The following is a 4,595-nucleotide window of genomic DNA, read 5'->3' on the forward strand; positions in this document are numbered from 1 at the left end:
CAGGTCACGATCTCGCGGTCTGTGAGTTCGAGCCCCGCGTCGGGCTCTGGGCTGATGGCTCGGAGCCCGGAGCCTGTTTCCGATTCTGTGTCTCCCTCTCTCTCTGCCCCTCCCCCGTTCATGCTCTGTCTCTCTCTGTCCCAAAAATAAATAAACGTTGAAAAAAAAATTTTTAAAAATTTTAAATATAATTGAATGTCAAATTGGTTTCCATACAACACCCAGTGCATTATGGGATTTAGTCATCCCAGTTGCCTAACAAAGTAGGTACTATTAAAACCCTCATTGGGGCGCCTGGGTGGCGCAGTCGGTTAAGCGTCCGACTTCAGCCAGGTCACGATCTCGCGGTCCGTGAGTTCGAGCCCCGCGTCAGGCTCTGGGCTGATGGCTCAGAGCCTGGAGCCTGTTTCCGATTCTGTGTCTCCCTCTCTCTCTGCCCCTCCCCCGTTCATGCTCTGTCTCTCTCTGTCCCAAAAATAAATAAAAAAACGTTGAAAAAAAATTAAAAAAAAAAAATAAATAAAACCCTCATTGTAGAGACGAAGAAACGGAGGCTCAGCAGAGGCTCAGGGGAACTAGGGGCCCCAAAGCACATGGGAAGCAGGGGGTAAGGACAGGACGTTGCCCACATCTGTCCTGCTTTGGCTCCCGAGTGACAGGCAGGAAATCATCCCCGGCACCTCCCTCGTCACACAGGAGCCGCACAAGTGACCGTGCACGCGTGAGCACCTCCTGTCAGCCCCCGTGTCACCGACAGCCCCGTGAGACGCCAGCCTAAAAGCATTGGACCAACCGTGACTTCCAGTCCTCAGGGGAGTTAACCTCGAGCAAGCGGTCAGCACCTGGGGACCAAGAGTCGAGGTACAGATGTTGCCGTTTCCAACAATAATAATCCAGTGAAGTATGAAGCCAGGGACTTACTTGCTGAGAATCCTACTTCCTTCTGGGCTTATTCTTCATGAGACCTGCTGGCTCTGGGTCAGATCACTCCGTGTAGCTTGAAATCCACATGGTTCCCTGTCCTTGCTTGTTCAGCCCGCTGTGCTGGTTAAACATTAATTCCTGCTGGTGATAAAGGTCACAGAAGTCTTGAGAAACCTCCAGGGAGGGCTCCCTTCCCCTACAGCCCTGAACAGCTTGGATCCCTCTCACCACCGACTTAGCCCAGTCGCCAGATCCCTCCATTATCCCCAACAGCCCCAGTTTCAAGGTTTCGCCTCATCAGGTCGTCCCGTAAGGTCCAGCCTTGCAGCACAGGAAGCCTTCTCGGATGCCCCCACACGGAGCCTGCACGCCCTAGGTCTTCCTTCCCCAACCGCTGAAACGATGGTGACGATGCAGAGGAGAATAATGCCACGGCCGAGATTGTGGCAGACGTACAGAAAAACCCCAGGCGAGAGGATTTTCTTGGGACAGCGAGCAGGGCTGAGAGGAGGCATGGAGAACATGCAGAGAAGGTCCGCAAGGAGCATGGGGGCTGACCTTGGTGGTCACCCCACAGGTGCTCTGGGCTCAGGGCTCCGGCGGGTACAAAGGGCCGAGGGGGTGTGAGGCCGCGTTTCGGGCCATTCGTCAGAGGACTGGGCACACACGGGGAGGACAGGACTGTTGTGGCCTGAGCGCTTGTCACAGGCTGGAGAAGGGAAGAGGTCTCCGTGTCCCATCCCTGGCGGCAGGGTCAGCCCGGGGCGGGGACTCATCGTTCTGTTCGTGATCGGTATGGGGCCTGAGAAGGCACAGCAGAGTGACACTGAGAAGATTCCAAACCGGTACAAGAGCCACTGGAGGAAAGGAAGGAGAGGGAGGGGTCACGTGGGTCCCACAGGGACGCCCACTGCTTCACATGCAGCCTGACGTCAGCCGACACTGTAGAAGTAACTGTCCTTGTAGGGGAAGAGTGAGGGAAGGGCTCCCTCTGGGGAACAGCATCTGTGAAGGTGCTGAGGCTAGAAAGAGTATCTCGAGCCCTGAAAGACGTCCCTCCCCCCGCCCCCCCCGCAAGGACCACACAAAGCAGGGGGTCTTTTGAGCCACGGTTCATAATTTGTACTTCCTCCAACTGCGACGGAAGGCACTGAAGCGTTTCTGGAAAGTCTGACCTTAGCTTGTGTACATCTGAGCCCTCGTGTGCAAAATGGACCAGTGGGACAAGAGTGAAACCTGTCTCTACGCTCCTGATTTGCAGGAAGAAGCAGAAACCCAAGGAACACGGTGGGAGTCGGGGTGAGCTGGGGGAGGGAAGGGAGTGGCGTGTGTGCACGCATGTGCGTGTGTGCTTGTGCAAGTGTGTTCTTGTGCGTGTGTTCATGCGTGCTTGTGCATGCGCATGCTTGTGCACGTGTACTTGTGCAAGTGTATGTGTGCATGCGTGTTCGTCCATGTGCGCGTGGACTTGTCCATGTGTTCACGTGCATCTGCACGTTTGCGTGTGCATGTGTCCGTGTGCACTTGTGTGCACTTGTGCATGTGTGTGCGTGCGTGTTCACATGCATCTACATGTGTGCGTGCGCACGTGCACATGCACGCGTGGGTGTCAGGAGGCTGCTGGGAAGAGGACACGTCAGGAATCAGGAGGAGTTCACGGACCTGAGGCCACTGAGTGGACGGTGATTCTCGTGGACTGGGGAAATGTGCCCAGTGGGGGGCCAGCTTAGCCGGCCAGAGACAGAGTTTGGCTTGGGAATTAAATTCTAGACACCACACACACACACACACACACACACACACACACACACACACTCAACCACAGACACAGAGCATTCGGTGGAGATGTCCAGGGAACTTTTCCAGGCAGGGGTCTGATGTCACAGAAGCAGTCCAGACAGGACATGTAGTTACGAGTGGACAGAGTGGTTTAAACGGTACTTGAAGCAACAAGACTGGATAAAAGCACCCAAAGAGAGAGCGCACGCATACGCACACGCACACATGTGAGGGAGAAGGGTGCACAAGTTCCCAAGTTACAGGAAGACAGAGATGTGACAATGTCACTTTCAGCAAGCTTCTCCGCCAGGAGACAAACGTACAAGGGATTTAGGTGACAGGTGAAAAATTCTTGTTGAGCAGGGATCAGCCCAGAATTTTGGTCAGATGACCTCAGGGCACCTCCTTCCCCACCGGTGCCTACCTGCCAACACACGACCCTGGGGTTTATTTTGTGCCTTCCTGCTGGCCGACCTGACCAACCGGCCAGCCATCATCTCGGACAAATCTGCCACGATGATCACTCTGTGACCTGAAGACTCCTTGGGCACAGACCCCACCCCATTCTTGATTTTTGTTTAACCACACAAGCAGTTTCACTTGGTAGCCCCTGGGGACAGAACGTCTGTGATCTGTTCCGGATACATGGCTATGACTCACCCCTATTCTCCAACACCTCCTCCGGGGGGGTCCCCCAGCACCACCACCCCCACCGCCTCTAGGGCTACAGAAGCCGGTCTTATGGGAGGTGGGCTGCAGAGATCTACTCATCTTGCACCCACCCAGGACACACTTTGGTCTGCAAGCCTCCCTCTTAGACCATGTCTGGTCATGCTGGACCGGATGGCCTTTTCCCTCGGTCTCAAGGCTCCTTTGGCTTAAGGAAATCGTTCTGCACATGATTTTCTTTCACGGGACACCGTCCCTTCCCTTGATCAATCTCTCTCTTCAGGTGTGTGTCTTAGCCAGGTGGCAGAACCTTCTACATCCTAAGGACATTCTACAGATCTCCGTACACAGGGCCCGTCAGTTCTCCGTACAGAAGTCATCTGACGATGCTCCCCAAACTGGCGTACGTCCCTCGAAGAAATGAGAGCAAAAATGAACACTTTCGTCCATAATCCTACTGCAGACAGAGCACTGATGTCAACATGGGGAGTCGACATCAGCCTTCGAGTTTTCGGCGTCTGCAAATGTGTTAACCAGAGGGCGGCAGAACCGCGTACGCTTTTTGCAACCCGCTTTCCGCCACTTGACAGGATACCATAACCACGTGAAACCAGTTCTCCCGACATTGTTTTTGAAATCATCATCTCCTCTCATCTTGCTGTCTCTTGAGCTTGTTGTTGTTCCGAATCGTCCATTCGTTTACATGGTGGTGCCTCACTATGTAAACGTTCTCGCTTAATAAAGAATTGGGATAATTCGAAGGACAAGAGTTCCCTTATCAGTTTTCCCTAAAAAAAAAAAAAAAATTCCATGCTTTCACATATTTCTCTTTGGAGAGGAACTCTCAAATCATTTGTTGGTACACTAAAAAAATCGTGGTGAGGGGCGCCTGGGTGGCTCAGTTGGTTAAGTGTCTGACTCCTTATTTCGGCTCCGGTCACGATCTCACGAATCGTGGGTTCCACAGCAGGCTTTGTGCTGACAGAGCAAAGACTACTTGGGATTATCTTTCTCTCCGTCTCCCTCTCTCTCTCTCTCCCCCTCTCCTGCCTGCTCTCTATCTCTCTCAAAATAAATTTTTTTTAATTTTTTATTTATTTTTTTCAACATTTATTTTTATTTTTGGGACAGAGAGAGACAGAGCACGAACGGGGGAGGGGCAGAGAGAGAGGGAGACACAGAATCGGAAACAGGCTCCAGGCTCCGAGCCATCAGCCCAGAGC

General features: G+C 53.1%; 1 protein-coding gene and 1 long non-coding RNA gene across 3 annotated transcripts in view; one reads left to right on the plus strand and one right to left on the minus strand.

Moving 5' to 3' along the window:
* DDC (dopa decarboxylase) overlaps positions 1-1,049 on the minus strand; it is an 85,645-nt gene extending 84,596 nt beyond the window's left edge. The window contains exon 1 of one of the 2 annotated variants that reach the window (XM_040455068.1): positions 922-1,049. The gene's annotated coding sequence lies outside the window, so the exon portion shown is untranslated. Of the gene's footprint in view, positions 1-842 lie in introns of both variants that reach the window. The other variant, XM_040455069.1, reaches the window with a different exon arrangement.
* Positions 1,050-1,070: 21 nt separating this feature from the next.
* Positions 1,071-4,136, plus strand: LOC121017003 (uncharacterized). Its single transcript, XR_005784577.1, has 2 exons — positions 1,071-1,527; positions 3,724-4,136. It is a non-coding gene; the product is annotated as an uncharacterized LOC121017003 (long non-coding RNA).
* The last annotated feature ends 459 nt before the right edge of the window (positions 4,137-4,595 follow it).

Source organism: Herpailurus yagouaroundi, unplaced genomic scaffold (assembly GCF_014898765.1).
Source record: "Herpailurus yagouaroundi ecotype Mexico unplaced genomic scaffold, PumYag 214, whole genome shotgun sequence".
Lineage (NCBI taxonomy): Eukaryota > Metazoa > Chordata > Mammalia > Carnivora > Felidae > Herpailurus > Herpailurus yagouaroundi.